Source organism: Manis javanica, chromosome 6, assembly GCF_040802235.1.
Source record: "Manis javanica isolate MJ-LG chromosome 6, MJ_LKY, whole genome shotgun sequence".
Classification (NCBI taxonomy): domain Eukaryota; kingdom Metazoa; phylum Chordata; class Mammalia; order Pholidota; family Manidae; genus Manis; species Manis javanica.
Window position 1 is genome coordinate 149657989 of NC_133161.1, and position 12118 is coordinate 149670106.

At 45.8% G+C, this 12118-nt stretch overlaps 1 long non-coding RNA gene across 1 annotated transcript in view; it reads right to left on the reverse strand.

Annotated features, from left to right (window-relative positions):
- Positions 1–12118, reverse strand: part of LOC108401547 (uncharacterized) — a 214324-nt gene that overhangs the window by 86021 nt on the left and 116185 nt on the right. The window lies entirely within an intron of this gene.

A 12118-nucleotide genomic window follows, 5' to 3' on the forward strand; every position in this document is an offset into this window, starting at 1 on the left:
CCGGGGGTGGGCTGAGGGATCGGCACACTGAATACAGACCGCTCTTTTGGTGGGACATAGGGCTCTCTCCCCAGGATGATCCCTGGCCCTTTAGCAGCCAACTCTTCCCAGGGGCACCTCTACCCACCAAGGAGTGTGGAAAAGGGAGAACATTCCTCACAAAGGCTGGGTCACCCCCAGCCCCAAGCAAGGAGGGGCCCTTCAAGAAGATGCTCCCCCTGAGAATCAGGAGCATCTTTCTCCACCCACCCCACACTGAGTGTGCCCCTGGGGTGGGCCACAGCCCCATAGTGGTGGGTAGAAACATGAGACAGTGAAAAACAAAACAAATCCCCCTACCGGGTAGAGCTCACAAAAACTTGGGGTGTACTCTTCATTTCAACAGAATTCAACAAGGCAGACACTCTGGGACTGAAAAACATCACAGGCCTTGGCTCAGAGGTGCCACTGTATGTGTTCAGAAAATAATCAGAAGAGCTGGCCAGGACAGCTGAGGCTTGGCTTTGGCACAAGAGAGAAAACCCATATGGGGATTTATAGGACAGCCAGCAAGGCTGGGGTTGCACGTGTGACTGGTACGCTGGTCCCCAAAAGGCAACCACACAGGTGGGCTCTGGCGCCCCTGCTCTTTATTCTGCATTCATCATGACCGCAAGGGCCAATGCCCTGAGGCCGGGCCCCCGTGGGGCCACGCCAGCCCTGCCTTCCCAGGGAGCCCCCTCCACCTCTCCCCACCCTCCACTTCCTCCAAGCACTCATTGGAAACCAGTGCTAACCTGATAGATTAATTCAAGGTAATGCAAATTATAGCTTAATATGATACCCTTCCCAGACAACATTTACATTTTAAAGTAGCTTCTGTCCTTACATGTGAGAAGTGAGCACTGTGGGAATGCCAAGCCCCAGTCACCAGACTGTGGGAGGAGGGAGAGGCTTTGGGGACAGCAGCACCTCTCTGGGCCCCTCTGAGGTCAGACACGGAAGGTTCCATCTGCAGTGCTGGTCGAGTACTGCACAGGCTGGAGGCACCCATGTCACCTCTTTCTCTAAAACCAGACTTCTATCTTAAGAAAATATGCTTATAAATGCACTTGGCTATTGCCTGTATTACCCTACTGCATGCAGATGAGTCTTCCGTGCATTCAAAACGTATCTGTGATAGTGGCGGGCCGCATATCCTCTCCTGCACCAGGAACGTGAGTTCCCTGGTGATGGCAGAGAGGAAGGGTAGCACCTGCTGTTCACCAGCAGAGACCTCTGCCCAGGGATGGCAGCCCCACCTAGGCCACTGCAGGGCCTTCTGTGTGGTCTGGGTGCCAAGCAGAAGGGTGCCAGGAGAGGCCTCCTCCACCGCCTCTGAGCTCCTGGTACAGATAGGGTGGCCGAGGCCCAAAGAGCAGCTGCCCCAACGTCCCTGAGCTTCCCTTGGTCTGTGAAGGAAGCACAGTCTAGCCTCCTGCTTTTCCAGATGCTTATCACCTACCCTCCCAGCCCAGGATGGAGAGGCTGAGCCCCACTGCTCCAGAGGCAGCAAATACGGGGACATGGCAGGATTACGGCCAGAGGAGCCCAGAACAGCCTGGACACCCAGACCAAACAGCAGACAGGGAGGGGCTGCCCCTGCAAGGACCCGGTCTGCCAAGCTTCTGGTGACCTACAACACTCACCCATGCACCCTTCCACTCATGCAATCACTCACTGTTTACATGCAAAGGCAGCCCCACTCCAGGACACAGCCGACAACTTCCCCAAAGTGGGATCCTGGTCCTCAGTGGATGCACCCCTACTCACCGTGAGCTGGGGCTCAGTGTTACTCTGAGGATGTTAAGGCAGAGCCCAGGCTGTGAGCATGAAGCAAAGACATGCTACCCAGTTCCTAGCCATCTCCATCCGCACCCCAAGCTAGTTGCCTCGTTGCTCCCCCGAGTTAGTCTTCCATGAAGTGTCCCCGTGCTTCTGGAGCTTCAGTTACAGCCCCCTCCACCCTCAGGCGGACATGCTGGTGAGCACATGCACTTTAAATCGTCACATGTTTTTCCCTGGGCTTCCTAGTGCCCGTACCTCTGTTCTTGTCAAGGCCCCATTCAGCTTGCCTGCCTTCCCTCCTTCCTCCCCAAATCCACTTGGCACGCCGAGGTTCCCTCCAGCACAAGGCCCCTCAGAAAGCTCCTCTCCGCGCCTTGTCTCAGGGGCTCTCTCCGGCTTCTGGTCTCTGCCTCCCAGCTCGCAGCTGCTGACACCTGCTCTGAACCCCTTTCTTGCATCTGCTGCTCCCCAGGACTCAGGGGATCAAACCCTGCAGCTGCCCCATCTTGGCCAAAGCCCAGACACTGGCTCCTCCTGGTCTTGGTTCCAGGCTGAAGGTCTGGCTTCCAGGAGCCACAGGCCAGAGCACTGCCCCCAACCCCGGCCGTTCCTGGAGAGAGGTCCCGCTCCAGGCATGGAGGATGGAGCACGGAGCGCTCAGAGTGTCTGCCTCACTTCCTCAGGGTGGAGAGAGCAGGAGACCCGGGAGGTAAGTGACCCCAGAGCCATGGAAGACGATTCCCCAGGTGCCTGCCGAGTCGCCTGAACTCCGACCACCCACCACCGTATTCAAAGCAACAGCCCCTGCCCTTTCTGCCCAGCCATGGAGGCAGAGGGGTCACCAACTTTACAAAGGAGAACAGACTCAAGACTGAATGTTGCCCCATTACTGCCAAACAGGTTTCTCCTGCAAGTTCCGCGACGGAGCAGGACCAGGGAACGAAGCGCCAATGCCCAGCTCTGCGCTGCTGCCTTCACATGGTAGGTTTTCCTTTTCTTTTTCGGTTTTAGACCTCAAGTGCAGAGAGAGCTAAGTAAATCATGCTCCTCTTTTTATGATAAATCATCATCACTTACTGTTACGTTTAAAGACAGAGTGTGACGGAGTTCAGGGCAGGCTGCCCTAGAATGTGCCACTCTGGCACGTGGATTATTCTGATCTTAAGACAAGTGAGGCTCAAAAGACTCAAGAAGAGCTTTTTCCCTTCCCCTTCGCTGCCTCTAAGAACTTAAGCAGGGGGCCTATGGCAGGAAAAGAGTGATCATGGGAGATAACTTTTTAACCATCAGAAAGATTTACCTGCATGCAAACATATGTTTACTGAACATTCACTCTTCCGTCTTGCTGTGAACTGTCTTCCTCTCTTTGGAGCCCCAGACCCCTACCCCCCTTCTAGCTCAGGATGGCATATGAGCCTCAGCTGCCTGTCGGGGAGCCTCACATCTTTGGGGATCCCATACATAAGAATTTTGATTTTTTTTTCTCCTGTTCATCTGTCTTATGTGTACTTAACTAGCCAGAAGAACCTAGAAGGGACAAAGGAAAATGACCAAAGGGGTATAGAGGAAGGGTTTCTTGTTGAAAATATGTCTGGCTGGCTATCCTAAAGTAAGCAGTCCTTACCCCTAAAATATAAAAATCACAATGAAAAATCAAGGACACCCAAAAATCATAAAAACTAAGGCTTACTTAGTTAAGTAATGACCTGTTGCATGAGTTCAGGAGGAGCCTCTGCTACCTACCAGAGGGTAGGGATGGAATGTGAAATGGGTGGTGAGGCCAGGCCACCGCCCCAGAGGAAACAGGTCTCCCCACTTCTTCAGGGCTGCAGGCTTGCTCTCCAGAAAGCAGGCCTTGGGGTGGGGATTAGGGAGCAGGACTGTTACTAGAGAGTGCTCCCAGGAGCACCCCCAGGGGAAAGAGGGAAGCAGAACTGCAAAGAGAGAAGATGCACTGTGAGACAGCCCCCTTCCCCACAGGGACCCCCGAGGCTGCAATGGCCCTCCGAATTGGCCCAGCTGGGCATCATCTCCCCGTCAGCCAGCCATTGGAAGCAGGCTTTTCCCAGAGGGGAGCACAACAGTGGATGAGTTCCAAGGAGGGCTGATAGTTGTGGGCTGTCTGCACACTGCACGTAAAGCAGTGGGGGATACACCCTTCATCCCCAAGGAGCTCAGGGCAGAGCAGCCCACTCTCTCTGACACACCTTCCACCCTTTCCCTGGGCTAGAGACGCAGCACCTGATTTGGTAGAAACCCACACCGACGGTGCAGTTGGGGCAACAGGGGCATGGTCCCTCCTTGCCTCCTCCTCCAGGGACTAGACTTCCTCAATGGATGGACCTGGCAGAGGTACATGGTGCCCTGAGATGTGGAAGCAGGAGGCAGTGACAGGGAGGAATGCATTCTCGATTCCATCTGCTCAAAACTTTTGAAACCAGGTGCTCAGATAGAAGAAATACCCACTCAGTTCCCAGCCCAGCCCTACAGAAATGCTCAGGAGACAGTGCACAAGCCATAATGAGCAGAATCAGTAATAAAGATTCTCACCTAAACACATCATGACATGACTTTTAGATTGGAACTATTATGGGGCATTTTATCGGGTCAGAAAAAAACCTAAGCTGACATACGAAGTTGGCACACACCCTTCCTGGAGCCCCACCCCACCCCCCGAAGACTTCATCCTCCAGGCGGATCAGACTCCTAACTGCGGGTCACAGAATGTTCTAAGAGCTCCTCACTTGTTGCAGAATGCTCAAGAACACTTAAAACAGGCGGCCAGAAATGGAAGCAGCCTAAGTGTCCATCAGTAGATGAATGAAGAAGAGGTGGTACATATACACATTGGAATATTACTCAGCCATAAGAAGAAAACAAATCCTATCATTTGCAACAACATGGATGGAGCTGGAGGGTATTATGCTCAGTGAAATAAGCCAGGCGGAGAAAGACAAGTACCAAATGATTTCACTCATATACGGAGTATAAGAGCAAAGGAAAACTGAAGGAACAAAACAGCAGCAGACTCACAGAACCCAAGAATGGACTAACGGTTACCAAAGGGAAAGGGACTAGGGAGGGTGGGTGGGAAGGGAGGGATAAGGGGAATAAGGGGCATTACGATTCACACACATCATGTAGGGGGCTGCACGGGGAGGGCTGTACAGCACAGAGAAGACAAGTAGTGACTCTACAGCATCTTACTACACTGATGGACAGTGACTGCAATGGGGTACGAGCTTGGGAACCCAGCAGGAGAGACAAGGTGTTAACGCTCAGGCAGTTCTGCTTCAGAAACTCTTGCTGACAGACACAGAGGAAGGTGACTCCACACTGGCCAGAAAGACAAGGGGCTAAGGGGGCTGGCAGCCAGAGGACATTGCTGGCAAAGCCCCAGAGTGCCTTTCGGCAGCACTCTTACAAGCAGTTTGAGACTGGCTGTGCACAGGCAGGCATACCGGCAGCAATGGAAGAGAGAGACGGTCAGAGCCGCAGGAATTGTCTCTGATGGAATGTGAGACCAACACCTGGGAACCCTAGAGTTTCCGATTTTGGACTCAGAAGTTGGTGGGGACACCGAGGCCGAACATGCAAGTGACCTGGAGATTAGTGTCACAGGGGAGCTTTGAATAAAGTCTAAGCTTCCTGCCTGTATGTTGAGGCACAGTGCACTGAAAATTTGGGGTGCTCACATGTATGCAACATGTCAAAACTCACCAGTGAGTAAAGTACAGACATACTGATTACTTAAATGCATACTTAAAACCAGATGATCATCTAGACAAAAAAAAAAAAAAATGTTGCCTTCAAGGAATAGACAATTGAGCTAACTTCAGACTTCATTCCAACTCTGACCAGCAAAATAGAATAGGATTTTAAAAACAAAATATTCTTGCCAGTGGAAAAAAAAAAACTACAATGAAAATTGCAAAGTAGGGTAGAAATGAGAACTGATGAAAAAGTTAATGTGCTTATTTCTACTTCTTTCATAGAGGAGTGTCAACCACAAAGGAAAAGAAAATATTCTGTGTGATTCTATACCTACCCAAATATTCTTTAATACATAAAGGAATTATAAAGACAATATAAGATAGGCAAGAATTTAAAAATATATTTCCTTATTTCCCTTTCCTAAAAAATATATATGTTAAAGATAGGTAACAGCTTAACAAATGCAGTAAGACAAGAAAATGAAAGGGTAGAAGTAAACAGCCTTTGTTCACATTGGGATTTATGCATAAAATCCAAAAGAATAGAGGAAAACAAAAAAGACCTTGTGGAACTAATCAGCTATTAGAGCGACACTGTAGGCCACAAGGTCAACATACGAAAGTCAGTTGCCTTCCTGTACATCTGCAACGAACAAGTGGAATTTGAAACTAAAAAATACCATTTACATTAGCACCCCAAAGAAATTCTTAGGTACAAATCTAACAAAAAGTGTGCATGAACTATATGGGGAAAACTAAAAAACTCTGATGCAAGGTATCAAAGAAGAATAAGTGGAGAGATGTTCGTGGATAGTAACACTCAATATTGTCAAGATGTCTGTTCTTCCCAACTTGATCTATAGACTCAACGCAATACCAATCAAAATCCCAGCAAGTTATTTTGATTCTAAAGTTTATATGAATATGAAAAAGACCTAGAAGAGCCAACCCACTGCTGAAGGGAAAGAACAAAGCTGGAGAACTGACACCACCCAACTTCAAGACTTACTATAAAGATACAGCAATCAAGACAGTGTGGTGTTGGTGAAAGAACAGACAAATACAAGAATGGTGATAGTAAAGTGAATGCATGTCAAATTCCTTATTTATATGTCCACAGTCAAAAATATGATTTTTTTTCTGTTTCTCCTAAAAATGTATATATATATACTTTTATATATGAGGTTATGTTAGACTAATAATTTGAATCAACATTCCTGCTGGAAACAACCAAAAGTCCCAGAACAGTACTTATTAAATGTCTTTAAAAGCAGAGAAGACCTGACAGGGTACCAGGGAAACGCCGGGCCCAAGTGTGAGTGAGACTGGGCCCCCCATCGCGCTGCTGGTATTTCAGAACGACAGTAACTGAGAAATCAGCGTGAGTGACTTCAACCAAAGGAAATTCTACATGACACGCTTCAGAGAAGGAAAGTAGTCCTGGGAGAGGGACAGAGATCAAAGAAGGAAGGAGGAACTCAGAACATGGTGACTGTGGGTGAATCCAAGTGTCAACCATATAACATAACAGTATCAAATGCCTCAAGGGATTGAAAAGGCAAAGAATTAAAATATATGACAACAATAATATATAAACCAGGAGGGTAACAAAACACTTGAAATAGTGTAAGGTTCATGCATTATCAGAAGGAGATGAAAGGTATCGATTAACTTCAAACTTTGATAAATAACTACACTTATAATAATTTCTCAGGTAACCACCAAAGGAACAGAAGCAGAGTAAATATTCCTACCCTGGCTGAAAGATAAAGTCATTTTTTAAAATACCCATAATCCAAACAAATTCAAGAAAGGGGGAAAAAGAAATGAACAGATTGAACACATGGAACCCACAACAAAAAGGGTAGATTTAAAAGCAATTAATCTAGATGGACTGAATGCCCCAAAACAAGAAGTGAAGACAGGCTCCCTGGGTTAGAAACTAAAGCCTTGCTGTATCATTCTTGCAGGAAGCACGCCAAAACCATGAGGATACACGAAAACTGAAAGCAAAAGATCATATTTATATGCTTATATGCCTAATTACAGATCTTCCTCAACTTACAATGGGGTCATGTCCTGCTAAACCCATCACGGCTGAAAACATCGTAAGTCAACAATGCATCTAATATACCTCACTTACCAAACATCACAGCTTAGCCCAGCCACCTTAAGTGTGCTCAGGAGGCTTACATTACTCCACAGCTGGGCAAAGTCACGTTAACACAAAGCCTGTTTTACAGTAAAGTGCTGACTATCTCGTGTGATTGATTGAATACTGTACCTAAAGTGAGAAACAGATATCGCTGTCCAGCCCCCTGGCCCAGGAACAGATCGAAATTCACAACCCAAAAGGACAGTTTCCACTGAATGCACGTCATTCCTGCACCATCCAAAGCTGAAAAGTCCTACATCAAGCACAGTAGGTCAGGGACTGTGTTTGATACCAAACACATGTATGTTTGCATTTTATTTAATACCACAATAAAAACTTCTAGAAGTACATATTTAAATGTTTCTAACAACCAAAGGTAATCAGTAACATAATTTAAAACAGAACCTTTCTCCCAAATCACTGAAAAATACAGAAGGATATAAAACATACTCTGTGGAGCTCAAGATAGAAAAAGCAAAGAAGCATAAAAACAGGAGGTGCAAAATGGATGATAAATATAAAAACAAATGAATCAATCATGAAATAAATGTAAGGCATTTACTACCCTATTAAAATAAAATATCCTCCAATTGCCCTACAAATTCAAATCTTACTCTACACTGTCTACTGGAAATAGACATAAAGCAAAATAGAAAAAAAATGGTGGCAATAAAAGAATGAGTAAAGATTTTTCAGCAAGGGCAAAACAATACAGCCCAGAAATGGCAATGTTAAATTCTGGAAAGGTTTTATTCCAGGCAAAGAGTGTTCAGCAAGACACAAATTTCACCTTATATTTACAAAAGTTACAATCCACAATGAAAATATAATAGTTGTAAGTTTTTATGTGTCAAATAATTCAGTATCAGACTATAAAAAGCAAAAACTGTTGGTAATACACAGGAAAACTGATAAACACATAATCATGGCATACTTAAACACCAACTCTTTCTTGACAGAAAAATAAGATGACAGAAGATTTGAATAATAAAATGAATAGGATAGAATTAATGGAAATACATCAAATGATGTACCCTACAATCACCAAATTCATCTGTCCATGAAACATTTATAAAAATTGATAGTGAGCTACAAAGAAAGCTTCGTAAGTTCCTCAATGCATACGTCACATAAGCAACATTCTTTGACAACATAAAACTAGAAATTAATAACAAAAAATGTTTAGATAAAAGAACTAAAAACTTAAAAATTTTCCTAAATTAAATATCTCAGAGGGAAAAATGAAAGTAAACAATCAGAGATACTCAGGTCAGGTGCATATGTAAAGTGTTATTTATTTGAGTTAAAACTCAAGAAAAGGTATCATGAAAAATATGCTACTTCTATTAGGCAGCTGACAGGGAATTTTTCTAAGAATTTTAATAACATCGAAAGATTGCATTAATGGTTACAGAATGGTACTGAATTTTGTATATTACATGATTATTATAGACAACACTGAGTGTATAGCACACAGTAAGTGCTCAACTCATGTTGGTTGTAATTCAAATGAGCCAGCCTGGCAACAGCTCTTTGGCTCCTTCCTCAGACAGGGAAGTCCCACCACAGCCCCTTATTCCAAGCATCAGGTTGAATGGTAGCCCCTCTCCGGTGCAGGAGTTTTACGTCTCTCTACGCAGAGACATTTCCTTGCTGCCTGAATCTGCTTCTAGTCCTGGAGCCACAGTTTGCAGAGCTTCCTGGACATTCGTGTGACTCCGACATGTCTGAGCGTCTCCTCTCACAGCTAACTTCCTTCATCCGTTCCGTATCTTTCCTCAACAAGCATGGAACTACAAACAGAGGGTTGGACTGTGGTCAAAATGAGCTGCTTTACTATCCAGCATCCTCAGAACTTTGGCTTGTATGATTCCTCATGGTTCCAAGCCTACCTGAACCTTCAGACAGCCCGACTCTATCCCATTCGACCTCTGCTCCTACTCCTCACAGCTGGTGTTCTCTGTGTTCAATGGTTTCGATGCCTACGATCAGGAATCAGACCAGCCCAGCTCGTTTCTCATACAGGGTCACATTACAGGTACCGGTCAGCCTACCGGAAACCTTCCCTTAGGACAGGCGCTCAGCCGACCCCACTCACCTGTAACAGGAGGAGCAGGTGAATGTGACAGGGAGTACCACCACTTAGCTTTTCCCCTGAATCAGGTGGACTGGACAGTTGCCTTCGCAGAGGAGGCTGGCACAGAAAACACTGTGATTGACACAGCATATTCCTTATTCAATATATTATCAAGTCCTGTCAAATTTGAAACAGTTTCAATCCTGTGTCCCTCTCTCCATTCTTAAAGTCAGTGTCTTGGTTCAACTCCTCATCTTCTTGCACAGACCCTGTGGCAACGGCATGTGCTCGTCTTCCTCCCCCTGCCCTTGCGTCCTCTTCCCTCACTGCAGATGGAGAAAGGAAGGCCACAGACGGGCCACAGCAGGACTGGTCAGATGTGGGGGGCGATGGAAAGCACGGCACACAAGCGCCAAAGGACAGTTTCAAGGAGGACACAATCTGAAGAGGCAAACAGAACAAGGAAGCTGGCAAGCTTTAAGAGGGTCCCCTAGGCCTGGAACTCAGGAGCCTACAGCAGAAGTACTTCCAGTTGCGTCCAGAGACGTAGGATGGAAGGAAGACTGTGATAAATGCAATCGCCTTGCAGCTGCAACAGACATGCAACCTCATGTCAAAATGTCAAAGAACAGACTGTGATCCTGACAGCACCAGTATCTTCAGAGACCTTCCCTGCAAACTCCAGGTTGGGGGAGATGTGACTGTATGAGTGTATTTCTAAAAAACTGATCAAAAATTACAATTTTAAATATTAAAATTCTCTATGAAAATGGAGTAGAACCTACAGTGGGCTAAAGTCATGAAGTCCACTGGGTCCTCAGGGACGGGCCAGAATCAGGCAGTGGGGATGGGGTTTCAATCCTATAGAATAGGAACCATGTATGCCTATAAGATGGTGAAGGACTGAAGTCTGTCTCCCTGCAAATGGAGGGCTTGGACTGTGGTTAAAGTAGGAGAAATGAGCTGCTTTTTCATATAACACAGATAATGACAAAAAAGTGTGAAAATTAAAGGACAGAAACAGATATGCCAACTATGTGTTAAATATGGCTGATTGAACATATAAATTTATGTCTTCTTCCCAATATCCCAATAAAATGAGACTAAAGAATTTAAAATGCTATAAAGCCACAAGGACAATGAGAACAGAGTATGAGAGACGGCACCAAGTGATGGATGACAGAAGAGAACAGGGCATTAACAGACCCAAGAAAGTTCATACAGTGCGTGCAGAGGAGAACGCCATGTCAAGCCATGATGAGAACACCGGAAAGTGTCTGCGGCCTAGTGCACCGGAAGCTGGGGAGGGCAGGGTGGGGACTGGGGCTGAAAAAGATGCCCTAGATGGAGGTTTTAAAAGTAGAGCTCCGAGTATTCTCCTCCCCTCCTACAGAGCCGAGCAACAGCCCTCCCCAACCCAGGATGAAATGAATGATTCATTTTGTGGTGAAACAAAACCAAAGGGGCCCCATACTGAGGGAGACAACAGGAGTGGGGGACACACGCCTAAGTAAGACTTCCGGCCTCCTTTCATGGCTTCATTCCAAGATATGGTCCTAGATGTAGATTCCAGACAGGAAAGTGACGGATTCTTCTCTGGGGAACTGAGCATCCCCAGAGAATGGACCTGCGGCCACTGACACCTGTGGGTTTCAGACTGAAGCGGCAGTGGCCTCGCTTCCCTGTCGGCAGCGCCCCTCATCACGGACTCTCCTGAGTGCCTTGCTCATGGACAGAAGAGCCGGCCAGTTACCCAGGCCTTCGAAGGACCCTCCAGGATGAAAAAGGAGAGCAAATCAACTGGGAAAAAAAGAAAAGCAAATGGAGACAATGAAGAGAGGAGGACGAATTCTTTTAAAACGAATATTCTCAGTGAAATAAGAAATTATATTCATGACACAAGAACAAAGATCAGTCTTGAATTTAAAAGTCTTGAAAATTGTTGAAACATGTAACAACAGAAATAAGAGAAAAATCAATAGAAAGATTGAAAGATAGAACTTGAGTACTTATCCCCAAAAAGACAAAGAAATTTTTTAAAAGTAGGAGAAAGAAGATGAGTTCAGGAAGTTCAACATCAAAATATCCAGAAAGAGAGGAGAGAAAAGCAGAGGGGATAAAGCTATTTTTTAGAAATAGTATTTTTAGATTCCCCAAAATGAAGAATAGAAGTTTCCAGATTAAAAAGTTACAAGCTGTGTCTAGTAAGGTTAAAAACAAACAAAACTATACATACAAATTTTGAAATCTTAGAATGCCATGGCTAAAAGTTCTCAAAAACCTACACAAAGGAAAAAAACCGCTCACATACAACCCATCTGGAAACAGCTCCCCTGGCAGCTAGAACACAACAGAACACTGTCTTCA